Raw genomic sequence first — 21,383 nt, 5'->3', positions numbered from 1 at the left:
CTGCTCGGCACCGAGCGTGACAACCGAGCTTCAAACGCTATTTTGGGGCGGAAAGTGCAAAATCCCGCTAACTGGCACAACGCAAGCGTCTGCCTTGACCCGAAGGGCGAGACCTGGAGCGACGTGGGGCTGCGGGCAGAAGAGGCACCGGAGCAGCAACCGGGGATCCCAGGTTGTTTATACCACCAGCCGTAACTCCTGCCGTTAGTCACGGGCGCTGCGAGCGCAAGCGCTGCTTCACACAAAAACAAGTGGCAGGGGCGAAAGAGAAAAACGGATTGACTTGATTTAAAGTAAACACGAAAGAAAAAAAAAATAATCCAACCAAACCCTCATTTCTTGTTATCAGAAAGGCACTGGGCTGTAGAAACACAGCGTCTAATAGTTGACTTTGAGTTGCGGGTTTTTTTGGAAGAAAAGCAAATCTACCAGTTTTTCCTAAGGACTAGAAAACATCAAGAGCTGTAGAATATTTTCTTTTAAAGTCCATCTTCAGACACTCGAGGGTGATTCAACAGTAAAGCTGGATTGTGGCCAAACGTAGCTGAAGAGGAGTCCCACTTCCAAGGTGGAGTGGGTCGCTCCGCTCCCGGCCACCCAAAAATCCTGGCTACGGGTATCCCTCCTCCCCCTTGGGACACCCGAAAATCACCCCCTGCCTTCCCGGGGAAGCTACACCACTCGGATGGAGGGAAGGGAAAGGAATACAGCCGCACTTTGCTTTCCACCTATCTCCTTTTGCTGGTGGATTTAGACCGAGGAATTGCTGTAAATGAGTTTTAAATAAAGGCAGGCTAGGCTTAAATTAAAAGCCCTCATTTTAAGCCGGCTTTTGGCTATTGATAGCTTCAGCAGCCCAGACACTGGTGGGTGGTGGCCGGGTGGACCCGACACCGGTGGAACGGAGCCGGAGCCCAGGCAGAGCCGCCGCAGCCGTGGAGGGAAAATTTCGTCGCCCTTTGGCCACAAAGCCACCACTCCCCCGAGCCATCTGTATATAGAGACGTACATACACGCTCGCACGTGTATTTTTTATTTTTTTTTGCAGGGTGGGGTCTGACGCTTCCTCTACTGGTTTCACTGGGGCAGATGCACGCTTTGCAATGAGCAGGCAGGTTTTTTGCCTCCCTTTTGAAGAAGGGAAAAAGAAACCCTGCCTGCTCTGCGCCCTGGGGGACCATACCTGAGGTGTCCCCCCAAAAGCCCCACTAATGCCCCTAGCACCCCCCCCAGCACCCCGGCATCACTTTACCAGGGCTGGGCTACTTTTCTCCTCCTGTGCTTTTTGCTTGCCTTCCGGATCCACTGTTTGGCCATCACTGCTTTCTTATTTCATATATATTTATTAATTAATTGTAAGTAGATATACACATATCATTCTCTATTTATTATATATGTTTTGTTGTGTATAATTCTATCACACATACTTTGGTTTTTTTTATGGGGGTGTTGTGCAGCTGGGGCTGCTGGTGCCCGCTCCTCTGGCCCCCCAAGCGTGTGCATCCCCCTGAGCCCCCTTGCCCACCGCAGGCTGTGGCACTGGGACACGAGTGGGGGCCCCCGTGGGAGGTCGGGCACACCTGCCCCGAGAAGCCTTGTGCCACCCCCCTCGATCCCCAGTGCGTTCCCACTGTGTGACCCCCACGCGTCCCACCACCCGTGTCACACCCTGCCCCACCACGCCTGGCCCCCACACCGCCACATCCCCACGTGCTCCCCCCATGCTCCCATGTGTCCGTCCCCCCCCCCATGTCTCCGTCTTCACCCTCATGTGCCTCCCATGCCCCCACACGTGTCCCACACGTCCCCCCGCACCTTCAGGAGTGTCCCTGTGTGCCGTACATGCCCCCCACCCCCTCCACGCATCCCACCAAACCCTCTGCGTGTCCCCTATGGTCCCCAACGCGTGTCCCACCATGTCCCCTGTGCCCACCCTGTGTGTCCCCCACCAGCTCCCCCCACCGCTCCATCCCACGCCATCCCTGGGGCAGCGGAGGTACAAAGTCCTGCCAAACCCCGAGGTGGCACTTTGTGATTTTGGGAGAAGCGGCTCCCATAGCAGCAAGGATGCCATCTGAGATGAAAGCAAAGATCCCCTTTCCTCTTGTGAAGCACGTTATCACCCTCTGATGAGCCCCGCTTATTTCAAGCCCGTATGAGTATAGTCTTTCCTTTGGGGGAGAAATCCGGGACTTGAAACGTGAGTGTTTTGGTGTAACTTGCCGCCTTGTGACACACCGACCGGTTCCCGAAATGAGACCGCAGGCAGCTCTCCGGCTCCTTCGGTCCAGGGCTGTCTCAGCTTTCAGGATGTAACACGTCCCCAGGAATTATTTTAAGCTGTAGCAAGGAAAACACATGGCAAACTGTCCAGCTGCTTGCAGTAGCCCTGCAACAAGACCTGTACGGTAAAAGTAGGACTACATGGGGCGAAAGAGAGAGGGTGCCCCACGGCATAGCTGGATGGCCAGGTGACTCATGCCGTAACCAACGCGGGTTGTTATTAACAACCAGAAAGCAATAAACCTATTGCGACACGCTTTTCAAGCCAACCTTCAGCTGACAAACAAACAACGCGATGGACCTTCCCAAGGTTGGTATTCTGATGTTTGCTTTGTGTATTGACATTTCGTACCCCATTGTTAAGAGCTGGGAAGAAACTTAGTCATTGCTTGGGACTGCGCTATCTTTGTAGAAAGGCGTAGGGGCCTCATTTTCATATTATTTGCGTATCTTCTCATTTTACTGGGCGCAGCGAGAGGAAGGCAGTGTCCGTGACGCTGTGTGGTGTGGAGACCTCCCACCCCAGATGCGTACCGAGGTGATGCCGTGGCTGACGGAGAAGGCTTGGCTGCGTGGGTTTGACCGGTTTCGCATCCAGCCCAGCCTCTGTCTCCAGCTGTGGCCAGATGTTTTGGGAGGAGGAAGGACAGGGTTTGTGGGGCTTCCTCTGCCAGCCTCTGAGATCTCTGTTCCCTTCCTGCAGGTTCCTAGTGCTTGACTTGCTTTCTTGACTGCTGCCGAGGGCTGAGCTCATGCTTTGGTGGACGCTAAACACAGGACCCGGCTCTTGACCAGCAGTGGTCTGTGCAGAGCCCGCGTGAATCTACGACTCTCTTCCCCCCACCCTGCCCCGAAATATCTAGTTTTGCAGTTATATGTGTTGAATTTCACCTGCCCTTTGACCCCTCAACCTGTCTGCGATTCTCACAGCCTGTCCTTCTCCTCAGATAACTCCTTATCAGCGGCAAACCCTCTCACCTCACTCCTCATCCCTTTTCCGGACCGTTTACAAAGATACTGAGCAGCCGAAGTAGCTGCGCAGACCCCTGGGGAAGGTCACTGCTATCACGCTGCCGTCGTGAGAACTGGCTGTCTATTCCTGACCCCCGTTTCCTGTTTTTCAGCCCGTTATCTATAGATAGCAGGACCTGCTTTCTTACGCCCGAATGACTGCGTTTCCTGAGGAGCTGCCTCTGCAGCATCGCTTCATCCCGAGCAGCTCCCTGGGCTAACGGAGCCGTTGTACCCACAGGAACGGGTGCGCTCGCCTGAGCCTTGGGACGGCTGTACATGAAATTGCAGGTCCGGAGCCACCCCACTCAGCTTTGAACACCTCACTCGGGTGTCTTTGGTAGAAGCCACGTGTGCTTTGGGTCCCCTCCGCTGTCAAGGGGGGAGAGGGACCCCCTCCAAGGGGCTGATCTCAGTTGCCCATCATCTAGGGCAGTTGTCCACCATCTAGGGCGGTTGCCCATCATCTAAAGCAGCTGCCCATCATCTAGGGTGGTTGCCCATCATCTAGGGTGTTTGCCCATCATCTAGGGTGGTTGCCCATCATCTAGAGCGGTTGCCCATCATCTAGGGTGGTTGCCCATCATCTCGGGGTCCTGCAGCCCCCAAGATGCTGACTCAGGGCTGAACAGCAAACAGCAGTAGTCCCTCCTCAGCAGAAGTCTAGAAGCGTGTGCGGCGTCTGCGGTGTATGCACACATGCCACTGGGACCAGTATGGTTGCGGAACAAGGCCAGGTGATTTTGCAGCTGGGACGGGGCTCAGTGCACATGCTTTTAGCACTACTGTTTTTCTCATGCGGTGGTGAGTCAAGCCCAAGACCTTTATTGACTCTGCTCTTACTGTGATGGGTTCCTCCTGGTTGCCATTAAATACGCAAGGCATATAACCAGCAACCGCATCGAGTTGCCCCTCGCTGGCAGCACTTGAGAAATCTATACAGTACCTATAACAGCATCGTGGTAGCACATACTGGACGGGCACGACTCATTTCTCTTCACTTAGCTCCGGATGACAAAAATAACGTGAAATGGCAACAATTCTCTTATTGTTTTATTTAATAATAATTTTCTTCTCCCTCCTCTCTCCGCCCCGCTGAGGGATGTTTTGGCAGTTTGCAAACATCCCCCTGTTCACATTCGCTGAGTGTTACTGCAGGCATTTCTTTCATGTGACAGCTTGAAAAAGGGATGTGAAAGCTTTCCTTCTTGTCTTTCTGGCCTTTCCCTCCATCATCTGACCCTCATGAATGCTCTCCAGCAAACAGTTTGCCTTTCTTACATGGTAAGATCTGGAAATAATTGCCTGCCACAGCACTTATTTCCATCAGTGAATAAGCTTGTGTAATCGCGCTGTGGTCTTTGCTCCACAGTTCATTTTCTTAACTCAGAAATGTGCTTTTTTTTTTTTTTTTTTGCACCATTGCATATATTCTGTTTATCCCCACAATTCACTGTTGCCAATAAAGTGGGAAAATAAGGGATAATCACCACTTAAATACTTTCAAACCAATGCCATGTGTGGGGAAAAAAATTCCCAAACCAAGGAAAAACTCCTAGCATCCTCAAATGAATGTGCATCCAACGTGCCCTAGTACCCGCATTTTCTGATGGATCATGTAAAAACTCAAGGTTCTGACAATCTGACAAGCCACCTTTTGATTCCTCGAATCCCCAGCCACTAATCAAAGGTTGGCTCAGATCAGAGGCTCAGTTGTTATGGTTCTTGCTGATCATTTGTTTGTCTTTGGTATAGCAAGCTCTGGGAGCAGCGAATGTCATAATCTTGTGTCATTGTATAGCTCCAAGGAGATTACTGATAAATAACAATAATACACACACACACACACATAATGAATAGAGGCAGCAGCCAAACAGGAGAATAATTGGGTGTTTTGGTGGAGGTTATTAACTTAAATTAGGCAGAAACAGGTTTTGGGGGTGGATGCCACCATTTTAATTTCCTGAAAAAAACAAAGGCCAACGTACATCTTTCAAAATACGTGCCCCGAGAAATGCACTTCATGTGACAGGGAAGGAGCTGTGGATATGTGTTTGATTTTTTTTGGTTGTCTCTAGTTTTTGCCCCGGGACTGGCCACAGAGAACTAAACCAGCCCCGTTTGATCCGGACATCACCGTGACCCAGAGCATCCCTTCCCTCACCCAGCATCGCTCCTGTGCACTCATCTCCACGAAGTGACCCAAACCCAGCTGATAGGAACGTCCTCCCTAAATCCGAGTGATATTTCAGTGCCTTGGGATGGCTCCAGGGTCCCAGCTTGCACCACAGAGAGGTTGTTCCCACCTTTCCCCATTTTCAAAGCCAGAAGGTCTCTGCCCTGCGGTGAAGCTGCCCCACTTTCACACCTCCAAGCAGAGTTACTCCAAGTTTTCCTAAAAACAAAGGAGGTCTACAATACAACTGAGTGCCCAAAGCATTTCTCTAGCTCCGGCATTAGCCAAAAGCCAGGCTGTAATGGCTACTTGGTTGCCTATCCATGGTCTTTCTATAAAGGAAATTATTCCAACAGAAAAAATCTGGGCAAGCTTTGGCCAGATCCGACTACCCCTGCGAGCTGCTTTTTGCCGTTGCGCTTAGGCAAAGCAGCAGTAAACCCAGGTTAAGTAGCTACTTGTTTAACAGATTTAAATCTATTTTACAGCTTGGGAGTGATCTAAAGGAGTAGGATAGCAAATCTATCCTGAATACACACATTTTTTAGAGATAAAACTGAAATCTTGGTTACAGTGAAATTTATGAGACTTTTCCTAGGATTTCGCATCCACTACCCTGGGAGTCCTCTCTGAGATTCATCATCAAGCCACCATTTTTAGGTTCATCTCTACAGGTGCCAGAATTCAGTTAATCACAGCTGAAGTTCATCGAGTTGACAGCTGCCAAGGAGGAGGCACTGCAAGGCAGATTTTCATCTCTGTTGGTTGGCATGAAACGTGAAGACAGAGGAGTTATTCTCGGTACGTACTGGTTTAATTAAAATTAGTCAGATCCTCAGTTAGTGGAAATTAGCAGAGAGGGAAATGTTAGGGAATTCCTTGCTGCTGAACTGTGGAGAAATGTATGCAGCAATAGGATTCCCAGGTCCCTCGGTTTATGAGGTGTGCCGCACGGGCTGGGTCCCCTCGGTGCAAATGTGGGATAATCAGTGCGGTCTGGAATTGCACTCCTGGGAGAACCAGTCCGTCATGATCCCGCGCCGTGGCTCGAGTCTTCTCCCATTCCAAGTTAATAATAAACACAACCCAGCTAAGTGATATACATGACACGTTTATTACCATGTCCTTTAGAAGCAATTTCCTTTCTGCTCTGTTTTCTCACAGACAGTGTAATTACCAAGTTAAAGAGAACAGAAGAAAAAAAAAGAAAAAAGTTTCCAGATTTGATCTTTCCCAGATGAAATGGCAAAATTAATGAACCAGTGTATACTCTTCAGAGATGTAAGGAGATATACCTTAGGGTTAACAGCTGCATTTCAGCAAGTCTTCAAGGGAAGGGACGCAGTGAAATCAACTCCGTATAGGTACAGCTTAGGAACAGGAGATTTTTAAACGATAATACCCAAGCCGTTGGTTTGTGCCTACATGGAAGGCAGGCATCGGCACATTCCCAGCTGTGCTTTGCAAAACAAACCCAGTCGCCGTTCCTCACGCAACAGATTGCTCGGTTCCGTACAGAAAAAAGACAAAACTGATTTGAGGCAAAACCCTAACGCTGTTGGAGCAAGCGACCATTGACTTTATCAGAGCTAGGATTTCCCTAGCACGCTGCCTTGTCTTGGGTTTTGCGGGGTGGGGGGAACGCCATGCGTTTTGTGTCGCACGTTCTTCCCATCCTCTCTGGAGCCCCATCACCGGGGAACCTGTTTAACTGGGGACCAGAAAAATAATCCCTCTATTGCAAATTGCTCACCAGCAGGTGCCCTAAACCGTCCTAATACTTGCATAAACCAGAAGGCTGAGAGGAGCTTGAGTGAGGGTGTGCAGGCCGAGAAGCGCTGGGGAAAAAAGGCAGTCGGATTTCTCTGCACCAACGTGCCCAGTGAGAAATAGTTTCCATGCATGCTTTCAACCTCTTCTGCTCGGAAAGAAAGGACGCAGCCCTAAGGCACGATCGCTACAATGGGCTCGATGTAAGATGCTGCTTACAAGCATTTGTCAAGCTGCAGTGAGCGCAGGGTAATGTGTCCTCATTCACCAGCGCTTCCCATGGGCGATGGATCGTGGTGGGAACTGGGCAGCCCGCTGCTTGATTCTGGCACAGGGAGGCAATCTAAGGTGCTTGTGTTTTAACCCCTGAAGTCCCAAATTATTTGGCTTCTGACATCCTCAGAGGGTCTGCATCCATCCCTCTGCCCAGGGGCCGTCGCGAGCAGGAGCACTGTCCGCGTGGCAGGAGACGGGGGTTAAATTTTTCCCTGGGAAGTGCTCTCTGCTTCCCAGTTTGTCCGAGATTTGGAAACTTTCAGGGCGTCCTGCAAAAAGCTGCAGTTACGCGTGAGTCTGCCCACCCCATGCTAGCTTTCATGAAGGGTCCTTTAGCGGTAGAAAAACCAAGAGACAGCAGAAAGGCGACGTGGATGGAGCGGTGATAGACCAAAAAACCATGTTGGAAGGCGGACAAGCCCCCCCCCCACCTCGCTCACCCTTCTCCATCATCACCAGACCAAGGGCACCCCAAAGGCATCTCCAGACCCAGCACAAGGGGGGACCCTTTGGAAGGGTCAAACCCCTCTTTCCTCCACGGGAGGGCTCGTTTTTTGGGGGTCTGTCCAGTGGGGCCGGTCCCAAAAGCCTCCCCCACCGGGGTGGGCATTTAGGAGCCCCACAGGACACCCCCCCCCCGGCTCTGAAAGTGCTGGTGTGTAACCCCTCACGGCCAAACTAAGCAGTCAATGGGTCTGGTGCCACAGCACAATTTCTGCTTCTTGCCAGGCGGCTGTCGTGAGATTGGCTTGAATGGGGGATATTTACTACGGCCAAGGGGAGAGATGGGTACCCTCGGGTTTGCGATGCTGGGATATCCCCGCGCTGTGGGTCAAACATAAAGAATTAATTAAGTTTAATCCTTCCGAGGCAGAAATTAGGGGTCAGATTTCAGCTGGCGTAAATCAGCACGGCTCTGCTGGGGTCAACGGAACAAACCTAGCTGATGCCAGCACAGGCTCTGGACTGGTGCCTGTCATTGTGCACAGTCACAAACACTGCTGAGTGCCATGAAATTAGAATGAAGGATTAATAAAATCATATTTTGCATTGTCCTCAGCACAGACAGGCTGTTTGGAATAGCGCAGCAGCCACGTACTGCCAGTGGCTCTGACCCATGTTGGTTTCAAAACTCACTGGTGTGTACGGAAATTAATACGGCTACATGGTGAAAAGTATTATTCTCTGCATTATTTGGTAATTTAGCCTTATGGCTAAACAATTCACTTCATTTAGCCTTATAGTTTTTATTTTAATTCACACACAGCACTTCCAACTACTTCATAAGCTGAGCTGTTCTCTGGACGATATTCCTGGGAATTTAGGAGCCGGTGCCCTGCAGGGGTTTGCTCAAACGCTGCCCCTGATATCAGTCAGAGCCAGGTGTATCAGAGGAAACATCTCTTCAGTTCTTTATCTCCTCCTGCACTTCCTCCAGAATTCCTCCTTACTGACAATCGCTCCGAGATAATTATTCATTATAATTTATGATAACCATGGTCATTTGGCAAATTGAAGTCCGCTCCTTTCCTTTTACAATATATATGATGCCGATCCAGTGAAAGACTTAATATGCAGATTTTTTACTTTGAAACAGCCTCTTAGGACTATGTACTAGCCTAACATTCTGCCCCTTTTTCCCTAAATAAGAAAATAACGTTTTTCTAAAATCTAGCCATTTGCTACCTATGGTTTAGACTCCATCCCCAAAATTGTAATTGAACTCACTTGATGTGATGTTGCTTACGATATTAAAAGGTATTATTGCCTTAAAAACAGTTATAGTAGGTTTGCTATTTAATCACATCACACTTGTGATTTGCAACAGAAGCAACTTTGTGGTCCAGCTGAACACTGGAGCCGAAAAAAAATATCTGATTAAATTCTATTTCTTGGAGGTGTAGTAGCCTTTAGTCTTGCAATTACTCACCTATGTCTTCTCAGATTAGAGTTAATTACCGAAAAAGATAACCTGTTCTTGCTTTCACTGTTGCAGCTAGGGTGATGCTGGATCAGTCTGACATGGCGCATGTTCATGGCACTTCAAGAGACGTATTCTCAAGTGAGAATTGACAGAACGATTTCAGCAGACATAAAACCTTCTCCTGAATTTGCCCAAGGCGCGCAGATGCTGCTGCTGCACGGTAAGTCTTTGCGGTATTTTCTGTAAAGGCAGATCAGCAGAATTGAGATTATGATGTTGGTTTAGAGATTATGAATGCATCAATCCTCAAATGCTCAAGTGCTTCCATTTTATGTCCATGGCACACCAATGGCTCGCTGTCCATTTCCTCGTAGAGAAAGAGCCTTTCTAGGCCAGCTGGATAACAGAATCCTCAATAGGCACACTTTGGATCTGCTAAAGGGTTGTCAAGCGTCTGCAGGTCCCTGTTTGATTTCCTCTAAGCTGGAAAAGACTTCTCAGACTAAGGGGTTTCCAAACAGCTGTTGCTGGTTCTTGGCCTTGGTCGGGCTCATGTTTTGTCCCCGGTATTGCAGAGAGCATCTTCATAGCTCAGACTGGCAGAACTTGGGTTCTTGTGGAGCAATCTTACCTGTGGTACCTATATCAGACGCGTCTCAAAGGCAGCTCTGATTTCTCCTGGAGCTTCTGTTCCATGTCTTGCTAGTTAAGATGGGTATTTGTTGTTTGGGCCACTGGGTCTGTATTGCATGAATTACCATGGCAGACGTGTGAGGCTGAAACATAAATTCCTGTGGTAGGATTAATGCCTGGATTTCAAGGGGGTATTCCCTTGATCTTAAGGATCTCAATGTCTTTCTGTTGATCCAAGGACAGAGGAAGAAAAAAGGACTGTCTAAAGGGGAGTCAGAGCTGCTGGCTGCTCTGGTCTGTGCCTCTTCCCTCCCCTTTCTCTCTTCATCAGCTACTGAGGAAGCATGTAGGCATTACTCTTAGCCATTATACCTTGTTTCTACTCCTCACAGCCCCCTAACTCAGTGCTCTGCTTGTGTCCATACCCCTCTCTGGTTTTGCACATCCTTCCCCCCTGGCAGTCGCACGTTCAACTTAATTTCCTCGTTGCACCTGGAAAAAACTTCCCTGTCGGGAGCAAGACCTGAGAAGGGTTTCACTCCCCGCTGCAGACCCCGGTTTAGCTGTGAGATGAACGGAGACAAAGCCAGCTTTGCTCAGCCCTTGGACGACAGCGGGGCACTGGGCTGGGAGAGGAGGACGGGGTCGGGCAGCCTGCGGTCCCCCTCTGCTGCGGGCTTGCTGTCTAACCTGGGGGTCATTTCGTCTCCGAGCTCTCTGTTTTGGCCTGGGAATGGTGTCCAGTGGAGCCTTTTCCCAGTTTTGTAAAAGCCTTCGCTATTCCAGGTGGGCTGCGCTTTCCAAACGTTTCTAACTATTCTCGCACCATCGTGCTTGGCTTCCCTCCTGTCTTCATTTAAATCCCCCTCGAACACTCACTCCTTCCAAGAGGCCTATAAATGCTAACCTATGTCAAGATAATGTCATTATCACTACCATCAATGGAGTAACTCATCAAGCGCTGAAATAAATCACTTTCCCTGGGGATCACTGCCTAAAAGCCAAATGCAATCAGTAAAGCTTGGGTTTGACAAGGCTGTCACAGATAGAATTCATTTACTAATGAGTTGCAGCCTAAAGTCCACGCTGGTAATGTGTCTGTGGTTTTAATGAAACATTACAAAGACCTTCTTCTTAGCATTTGTTGCTTGTTAGATATGCTGTTTGTCAGATATGTCTTCCCACTTGATGAGAAAGTTTTTTTCTTCCTCTTCCCCCAGCTGAACAATAGGTCTCTGAGCATCGTGCTGCCAAATACTGGTTTTTAAAATAATTTTTTCTCCTTTGGAATAATGTACCTTTTCGGCCTAAATCAACATGCCAGCTGTACCATTTCCCATCCATGGAGGGATACTGCCTTTTGCAGCGGTTTTTATAAAATAGTTCCTCCTGACAACTGCTGAGAGAAAAATAAAGGTGTTATCCGTTCACCGTGATATCAGGAGAAAAGTTGAATCATCGATAAGGATGGTTTCTAAGCAACCAAATGCAGCCTACAACCGTAATAACAGCACTTTGAAAGTAAATCACTTAGTCTGGTACATGCAAAGCCCCACTCTCCAATTAATGGTGAATTCATATCAGCTGCATTGTCTGGCAGACACACATTAACGGGGCTGAAGTGGTTCTAAAACAACACTTTAAGCAGTAGAACAGAACTCAAAGGCATTTGGATCTCCTAAAGGCTAATCATTTTGAAGAGGCTTTGCAGAAAATGTCCTGAAGGTTTTAACAGAAAATAACAATTCTTACCGTTTCTACCCTGTAAGATATTCTGGTGAATTGTGTCTCCGTTCAAGGATGACTCCTAAAAGCTACAGAAAAGATATTCATTGCGTAGGTTTTTGAATATTTTGCCTAACTTTCCCCATCGAAAAGTGACCTAAGTACCACCAAGTGTTGTGTTTATTACAGTGCAGCATCCTTATAAAGAAAACTCACTCTTTGTAAGAGAATCACATACTGTGTCATTGTCTGCTCTACTGAAATGTAAACAAAGGTCAAAATAGGATCAAAAGTGATCTTTTTCAGTAGGTAATACGGAAAATCTGTAAAAAATGCTTTTCCCTGTCACAGTTCTCTGCCTAAATCCATCACTCCTCAGCTCCCTGCCATGCATCTTCCTTTCTTGTCTGCTTCTCTTCTCCATCTCTACTGCTGAGAGAGGGTGATGCTGCCTGAGGGTTGGTCCCCAAGGACCTGGTCCCAGAGGAGGGTCCCGTCTGTGGCTGGTAGCCCTCCTCCTCTCCCCATGGGAAGGGATGCAGCCCCCAGTTTTTCTTAGCTGGGGAACAAGCCAAGAGGACTCACATCTTCATCTTCATCCTCCTGGTATGTTTTAGCAAGCAGGGAAGGACTTAGGGGACCTGATGGGCCACGAAAAGAGAGGTAATGATTTAAAATGCAGAAGAGAGCAGCCGGGAGCCAGTTGTTGCGCCTCATGTTTTTTTGTGAGGTGGGCAAGGGCTGCAGCGACTGGTCCTCAGGTGGCCCCATCATGGACGTGTGGCTGGGAGCCGGTCACTGCAGCCACGGAGCCGTGGGAAATGGGAGATTGGGGTTTTGGCTGGGGAAGAAGGTGTCCTTGGTGGTTAGGGACCAGCTGGGAGGGGTGGTGGGGAGCCCAGGGAAGCCTGCTCCCTCATTTGCTCATGCATGGCACTGAAAGGGTCACAAACCCTGCGGTCCATGTGGGAACAAGGACCAGAACTTCAAAAAAGCGGATGTTTGCTGGGGGAAACACAGGCACTGCGGCCACCCAGGAGCCTGAGCAGCTTACAAAGAGCTTTTCATGCTGCAGTTTGGGTCCTTTAAAGTGGCATGCTAAGATCTCCCCATATTTTCTCTTGGCCTAGCTGTAAAATGGGGGTGGAAATATTACATCTGCCCTTGCTTTGTCTGATTTGCCTTGTTAGACAGTTTCTGGCACAGTGATAGTGCTGAACACCACTGAAATACAAGTAATACCAAATTACTTGCCAGACCACGCTAGAGGGCTTGTAGAATCTCAAGGATACAGCAAACAAGAGTGGAAATCTGGGTCTGGGAATTGGGGCAGGGAAAGACTGACTCTGTGAGTATTAGCTGCAGACTTCTCCATGCTAATGTACATTTGACAAATATTAAAAAAACAGGGGATGGCATCATCGGGTCCGTCCACAGAGAAACCCACGTGGTGATGATGGGTATGGGCCAGCGAGGCGGTGCGAGGCGGAGGACTCGGAGTGCCATGCACGAAATGATGGGAGAGGAGGTAGGAAGAGAGGAGCCCCTTTCGGAGCAAGTATGATGCTGTCTGAAGCTGCATGGCCATTAGCACAAAGTCAGTCAGAGCACACAGGTTTGGGGACTTGATGAACAAGCCAGAGGTTTCAAAAGGAGAATTTTGGGTACCTGAAGGGACTCTCACCTAATCCCAAAGAGTTCTCCAGGATGACGAGAAAACTAAAATGAAGAAATGCAAGAATGTGGGATTTTTTTGCCCCCAGATCTATGTATTTCTCATGCTGCCTGATTAAAGAGCACATTTTGGTTTAGAAACCAGCGTGAATCCTGTGAGCGTTGAGGCTGCTTCAGGGCCTGGAAGGAAGGAGCCCAAGGAATGTTCGTGCTTGAGTAGAGATTATTTCATGTCTTTTTTATTTCATGGCATACTTCACATGGGTATATGAAGAAAGTAAGCTACTTAATATTGCCGATGAGCAGCAGGGAGCAAAGGACAAAGACAAGCCCATCCATATGCACCCCATGAATCCAAGGGCAATGAATTCTTCAGCTGAAAATGAAGGAGCTTGTGAGTATGAATTGCCCATTGACAGAGCAGGGGACCGCCAAGCCTCTTCTGCGGCTAAACACGGGTCATAAAACCGTTCCTGGAGGTGGGTTTTGGTTCTGGGTGACCCTCTGCTCTGTGCGAGGAGGAACTCTTGAGGTGAGAGTAGGTGGATGCACCAGACAGTGTTGGATGCCCTGGACTCATGGCAGTGGAGGAGCTGTAGGAGAGACTGGGATGGGACACCCATCACAGACCCATCTCTGCCAACCCAGACCCGTCACGGCCATTCAAATCCATGCAAAGTAGTGGGTTGGTATTATTGGGACCCACCTGCCTATGCCGTGTTAGCCGTGGAGGTGTTTCTCATGGCTCAGAACCAAAACGTTGACTAGCAACTGGGCTGTAGAGAGGGCATAAGGAATGGGAAGGTCTCTCTCCTACACCCCCATCGCAGTTATCCATATTATTAATTACCTGCAAGGAGGGAATTCAAAAGCGCAGATGTAAGAGATCTCTGGGGTCTCCACAGCTCTTGTGAAAGCAGACTTAAAAAGCCCAGAACATCCTTCTCGGGGCAGCTTCAGACATTTCTTTCCTTTTTAAAAAATTTCTATGTCAGCTTCTCAGCTGTACTTGCATATGGGGTACATATGGAGGAGAAAAAAAAAAAAGCAACGACTGGCGCCAAACAGGGCCTGCTGCAGCTTTTAAGAGTCCTCTCCGCTTACTATTAAAATGCAGCTTTGCCCAGTGAAAATGCTGCTTTATTGCTGCAAAAAGACTTCCCAAAGACGTGGCCCTTGGAGCACAGCAGGGAATTGTGCCCCGAAGCAGGCGGCTCCGGGGTGGCAGGAGCAAGGGGCTGAGAGCAGCATCGTGGTCAGGCTGTCCCAGAGACACCCAGCCCTGCCGAACTGGGTGCTGGTGGGGGGGTCAGCAGCCCTGGGTGGGTGGGTTGGGGTCGTTACGGGAGAAAACAGCGCGGTGTGCCCTGCTCGGGCTGCCCCAAGTGAGGACTCAGGGGACGGGACCGTGCCAAGCCCCTCATCTACCCACCACGTTTCACTCCCCGACATGCCTCCCCGGGTGGGCAACTCTCCTCCATCTCACCTGGACACCAGTGGGGACGTTCCTCCAGCTCCCACAAGCCACCTTCACCTGGGACCCGACCCTCTCCTCTTCACATCCCCCTCATTGCTCTGCTCCCCAGCCCACGTGCATCAAAAAGCAATTGTACGTGCCTGTTTGCATCCCACCACCATACCCCGGTCTGGGGGCCAGCTGGTCCTCCCGCTCTCCTGTATTTTCCCAGAGGGGTCAGCCCCGGTGGGGGCTCCTTTCCCCATCAGCCCTGGCATGGGGGGAAGGAGGAGAAAGCGGCGGCCGAGACCCGGAGGGTGACACGACCAGCAGGGACCTGGGAAAACCCATCCCTTTTTCGACGCCTGCGGCGTTGCCGCCATCCCCGGGAAATGGCTGGCAGCTCCTTTGAAGCCGCCTGTCCCCCCTCCCCATCTGCCTGCCAGCTGCCCTCCCCGCCGCGGCTGCCCACAAAAGCGTCGTGGGTGGGAGTCGGAGCGGGAGGGATGCCGAGGTTCGGCGTTCGGCGGGCTGCCCGCGGCGGGGACGCCCCGTTACGGGGTCGGAGGGTGGGTTTTTTGAAGCGGTGGTTGTGAGCTGTGGCCGTAGCCCTTTGGGTTTTCCTCCCCTCGTCCGTAGCACCTGGTCGTCGCTGAGCAGCAGGGCAGAATCCACTTCTGATTAAGGCAAATTGCTCTCCAGTGGGATGCCGAGGACTCGCGCGGGCGTACAGGGGACGTTTATCTTGGAGCTGCACGAGGATAGCGCTGGCTATAGCGTAAACCTAAATCGCTGCTTCAGAGGCGCCCAAAAGCAGGGAACAAGGTATGGGCTTGCAGTGGGGTTTCTTCACCCTTTCTGCTGGTTCTTGCCCGATCCCCTAGGAAAGAGGGCTCGTTTGTCAAGAGGTGTTTTCTTGCCTGCACTAACTGTGCCTGTTCTCAAGAGGCGTACGCATCTCACCCACCTGACAGCATCCTCGGCAATCTGTGATGGCTGCATTCCCTCTTAAAACGCAACAGGAGGCTGCAAAATACTCAGTTATAGAAAAGCGCTGTCTTTTGGCTGCACTGCATCTGCGATCAATATCCATTTTAAGGCTTCTTGCATGACACTGCAGTTTGCTTCACCAAACAGAATGCAGAATAAATGGAAATGGTGCACTGTTTTAGGGTTGGTTTTTTTTAATCCTTGAAATGGCACACTGTTTTAGGTTTTTTTTATTTATATCCTTTTCTTGTCTTTTATGTAGTTTCAGCATGTATCTTTTTGCATTCCCTGTTTCAAAAATATACACCCGCACTTATGCAGTAGACAGCCTTTACTGCTGGTGTCTGCTCACATTATCTCTCCATGCCCAAGTAAGACTTGTATTCATCTTTTCCTGTAGCAACCCACTGGTGAAGACCTGAACTTTGTAGCAGTTACAGTCAGCTAAGACAAATATTTATGAAGTTATTTTAAAAATGGAAAGTGAAATTAAAAGTCAGATTTCATTGGGAAAGCACTAGTTGCAAAGCATTAAGAAGAAGTGGTGGGACGGGTAAAGAAATATGGAAAGAAAATAATGAGCTTCAGGAAAATTTTTTTTTTTTTTTTTAGCCGGCATTGCTAAGTTTTTCTGCCCACACTCAAAGTTACCCTTCTGGGGAAAAGGATCCCCCTTTTACAGAACAGTCTGTAGGAAACTGTGAGAAATCATATATGCTGTCACCCTGGTCACACTGAAATTTCTGTGGCAACCACAGGCAGAGACAAAGGTGAAAAATACTGGGTTGGAGTGGAAAGGAATGAGCAGCTGCTTTTGGGGTATAAGAAAATAACACAGGTGTTAAAGTGCCCTCCAGTGCCAACCCAAACAAAGGGTGGTCTGCTCTTAATTTTCTTTAGAGTTACAAGGGTGTAGTTTCCACCTACAATGAGATTTCTTTCCGTAAAATTTAGTTTAGGAATCAAGATTACTTTTTTAAGCTGAAAAATTAACAAGTCCAGCGATTTCTGGACTCACGTGCTTTGCCAAATGAGGTCAATTTTAATGGCATTAGCACCGAGTGGACAAATGGGACTAATTTGCAGTACAGTGGATTCTAGATATGTAAAAAAAATGCCGGTGATAAAGATTTATGTAGACCCTGTTCATGCTGATGAAGTGCCTGGTCATTGCTACTTACAGTTTAATACCAGTTCCCCTTGGATTTGTTTTGTTTTGTTTTGTTTTCATCCTGTGGCCTTTTTGGGGGCAGGAAAAGAAGAGAGCAAAAGGATTTAGAAAATGCGAGCGAGGCCAAGCTGCACATGCGCTAGAGAAACAACAAACCGTTTGCGATCACAGACGTCGTTAAGTCCCGCTCAAAACGTCCAGTACTTTTGTCCCGACTGATATTATCAAGCAGATGTTGGGTTGTTTATTAAACGTGGAGATAAAGCCGAGGCTGGCGCGGTGAGGACCGTCGCTTGCCGACGCAGCCTGCCCGGGGCACTGTGCCAGCGGGAGATGCTCCAGACCTCCGCCGCCGCGCTTCCCTCCCCAGCAAGATGCACGACCATCTCGGGAAGGGATGGCTGAGACCCAAAGGGTGGTGGGAACGCCGTAATTCCCCTCCTTCCTGCTACATCCGAGGAAAAGAAGAGGAAAAGGTGTGGGGATTCCTAAGAGAAGGAGTGACTTCTGTTGGTGGACCCTTGGTGGGGTTTCCAGGCAGTCCCTGGAGAGAAAGAGGTGGGAAGGGAACAGCCTCTCGTCTCCTTGACCCATCCATGCCTCTACAGGACTTGTGGGCTTTCCCTCTCCCATCCAGCATCGCTCCGCAGGAGCAGGGCAGAGCAGCTCTCAGGTAGCCTTGAGCAGCGCTGAGGTCCTCGTAAAATCCACTGGTTTCAAAGGGAGTTTTGCATCAAAAATGGTTTTAAGCACTTGTGACTTTGGAGGGGTTTTTTGGTATGCTGAAGTGGCAGCGCTCTGGGAAAGGTTTGGCAAGCCCTCAGCTCCTCTAAATCTATTTCCATCAGCGGCCGATGCCGGGGAATGGCTATGGCTGGCTGTTGCTTCAAGCAGTGTTTTAGACCTGGTGGGAGCAAAACCCTTGTCTGGGCCATTCTGCCCCCCAGAAACTCTTGTCATGCACTGTTGGATGTGATAGCGAGTTGTTTAGGGGGAATTTCTGTAGCTTCTGAAATATTCTGACCTTGAAGGTGGCCTTGTTCCTGCATCAATGACTAATATTCTTCAGGTTTCTTATCTGGCTGCTCTTTTTTTCTGTAATAATAATTCTTAGGATCTGGTGTAAGGTGGCAATTCCAAATGGACAACATTTCAGGCTTATCAAAATACACAGAAAAAAACAAACCCAAGAAATGTCAGGAGAATTGACTAGGCAAGTAAAGGTCTGTTACTCTATGTAATGTTCCATTTGAAATGCGGGTTTGCAGTTTCTTATTGTAGCATAAACAGCAGTTAGCTCGTGTGCCCTTCTGAAGGCTAATTCGGTCGTGTAACTTTGTCTTACGTGCCTTGTGTTCAGCCTTTATAAAAAACCTGATGTGATCTTAATCATTTTCTGCCTCCTGCATTTCTTGCTTTGCTTCTCACTTATTTTCACACCTAGAGATTCTTGTCATTGCTTATTTGGGATGTTACATAAAGGACTTAACAACTGTAGAAGTTGTTTAAGCATCAGCCCCAGCAAAATGAATGTAACGTCATCATTTATTTCTAATTAATAGGAGGTGATTTCCCTGCTTCAGAGACCAGAAGATCCTTATGTAGCATCTGCTGAAATAAAGTCCAGGAGGAAAGAAACTACCAAAGGAGGCAGAAACAAAGATGAAGACAGAAAGAGCCAGTGTCTTTTTCCATTTAACTGTAGGCACCTTCTACCACCGCATCTGCTCCGTGGCTCCAACGTTTGATGAGCTAAATTGATGAATCTGTACTGTTAGGCTTATTGTAATATTTTGAGGCTACAAGTCTAAGGTCTGCTGCCGGATTCATCCTATACCTGGAGCATCAGAGGTAAACATGCAGCTGACTAATTTCCCTAGTCTTTCAAAATTTGGCATCTCTAGAGAGTGGTTTGCATGTTAGGTGGGCCATATCTCCACCTTTTTAAAGTAGACTAAGGCCAGTTTTGCAAAATGTTGTTCCCAAACCATCTGTCTTTATTGAAAATTCAGGCGATTCAGGAAATCTTGCCAAGGAAATGGACCTCCAAGTCGCCATCCCAAAAGGAACCAGGTGGAGAAAATATTTCTGCCCTTTGCATAGCAAGAAAGATTTGAAGACAGGTTAGAAAAGCATCTTTAAATCACATTGCAAAGGTGGTTTTTACCAATGAAGATGACGGTGAGTGCTCAGTGAGATTATCAGATGCCAACAGGTAATACATTTCCATCTGGATCAATAGGAGCTGGCAAGGCAACACTTTCAAGGAGTCTGCTAAGCAGAAGCTCCTTTTTCCAAGCTGGCCATTAAATGCTCAAGAATCTAAATCTCCCTGAAAATCCCATTCCTTAGGAGTTAAGTTGCTTTTCAAAATGGTATTTGGGACCCTAAATCATTTTTCAGAATGCCTGTTTGAAAAATGTTATTGTCTATCCTCGTAGAAGCTGCTTGTGACCACAATACATTGGGGAGGGGTTGCGATAGCCAAGAGAATTTGATTATCAATTTGTTGAACATGTTCTTAGGCAGATCAAGCGCAAAGAATAATTTTATTTAGCTTGAAGTATCTGGTAATCATAAAGAGAAAAAGGGCTCTGTAGTTGGACAGGTCTTATCTCGGTATCTTTATTTACATTTTCAAAGAACACTGACGCAATCGAGCTACCAAAAGAACTGCTTTCCATCAGCCTGGGAACAGAAACAAATTAGACTTTAATAGTGTTGTGTGAAAACTATGGCAAATGTTATGTAAAACTGTGCAAACAGAATGTTTGTGTTCTAGTTCCAGGTCATTTAGTGGGCAAAAAGAGAGACATTTTGTGTGAAATAGCCATGAAACGGTTTGCTATTATATAAGGATAGGGACTGCTAGATCAAACTCATGGTGACATGCCGAGAACCAGATGCTTCAAAGCAAAATGCAAGACATCCCAGTGTGGATAATTATGAAATAGTCTGACCATAGGGGAAATTTCTGCATAAATGACTTTAGTCCTAAAAGGCTACATGTTTATATTGCTTCTGAAAAGGTTTTAGTCTGATTTCCCACAGACACAGGGCTTATGCAACCAGTGTGCTGCCTGGCTGTGCAAATCTCCGACTCCCTCCCTCCCTGTCTGCTTTCCTGCCTCCAGCAACCTCTGAACACGTCCAACCCCTGCTACGTGGAGCAGAGGAGAGGAGGTCTCACCAATAGTTAAGTTCCTACAGGTTTCATGAATATAAGCTGCTCCCCAGTGAGGAGAGACAGGTAATCGTGCCAGCTCGGGGTGAGCTTACACCTCATTAGAAACCAGAGAAACCACATGGGAGAGCATCTTATAAGTGCTCCAACTGTGGGAAAAGCTTCAACCGTGGCTCTCCATCAACATGAGATGCAAATCCTAGGTAGCCACTGGCACTAATGGCACCATCTCTTTTTCCTATTGATTGTAACTTTGGATATCCTCAAGAGCTAATATAAATGCTTAATTCTTTGTGACTGAACATGTTCTTAGCTTTAACAACATCCAGGGGCAATGAGTGCTAGTTGAATAACATGCACATAGGACTTTTCCTTTTGGTACCAGAAATCTACAGATTTCGTTGTAGCTCTTCCCATAAAGCAGCTGGGTTTAATTAGTGCATGATGCTCTTTATGGGCCAGCAGGCTAATTTGTAAATTAATTAGAAGTAAGTTGAAGGCAGTCTCACATCTCTTGGGAAGACAAGAACTAATCGTTTCAAGGTACTGAAACCTTGCTTCTTTGCCACACCGGGCTGCTTCACCCTTCTCTGGAGCCTAAACCATTTCAGAAGACTTACATTTATCCCTCTTCTCAGCCCAGGACAGGGCCACCCTGTGGCCCCCACCTTTTTCACACTGACCTGCTGCAGAGTCCTCAGGATGGAGATACTGAGCGTCTTCAAAGCTTGGCCACCTTCTCAAGGACCTGCGCCACAGTGAGCTGCCCCGTGCCGGTCCGTTCCCCTTGCACCGGCAAATGCCACATCTTGTACCGCTCCTTCATAACCTTCAGAGCAGCGTGAATTAAACGAAGCCCTTTTAGGAGAAGATCCGTGGTCCTTGCCACCGTGCTCACATTGGCCCGGATGGTGTTTAGGTATTGAACAAAAGTTACAGTAGGAAGTTCTAAGGTGGAAAAGTGGGTCCCCTAAAGTAGGAGATGCGTACATGTGTTTCCCACAAAATTCAGCTGCTGGTATAACATTGCTAATGGGGAAATTTATTCATAGATATTTTGGCAACTTCTCAAGGTAATCTCATTTCAATTGCAAATGCACACCTCTCTTT

General features: G+C 48.3%; 1 long non-coding RNA gene across 2 annotated transcripts; it reads left to right on the top strand.

Annotated features, from left to right (window-relative positions):
* Positions 1–892: 892 nt before the first annotated feature.
* LOC126045143 (uncharacterized) lies at positions 893–20,606 on the top strand. 2 transcript variants are annotated; one of them, XR_007507932.1, is made up of 5 exons: positions 893–1,005; positions 6,131–6,271; positions 9,513–9,660; positions 18,652–18,940; positions 19,102–20,606. It is a non-coding gene; the product is annotated as an uncharacterized LOC126045143 (long non-coding RNA). The 2 variants fall into 2 exon arrangements; XR_007507931.1 differs by having other exon boundaries at positions 6,069–6,271.
* Positions 20,607–21,383: the final 777 nt, after the last annotated feature.

The sequence above is a fragment of the Accipiter gentilis genome, chromosome 13 (genome assembly GCF_929443795.1).
Source record: "Accipiter gentilis chromosome 13, bAccGen1.1, whole genome shotgun sequence".
Classification (NCBI taxonomy): domain Eukaryota; kingdom Metazoa; phylum Chordata; class Aves; order Accipitriformes; family Accipitridae; genus Astur; species Astur gentilis.
The sequence above is the reverse complement of the archived record's forward strand: the minus strand, read 5'-3'. Positions and strand labels throughout refer to the sequence as shown.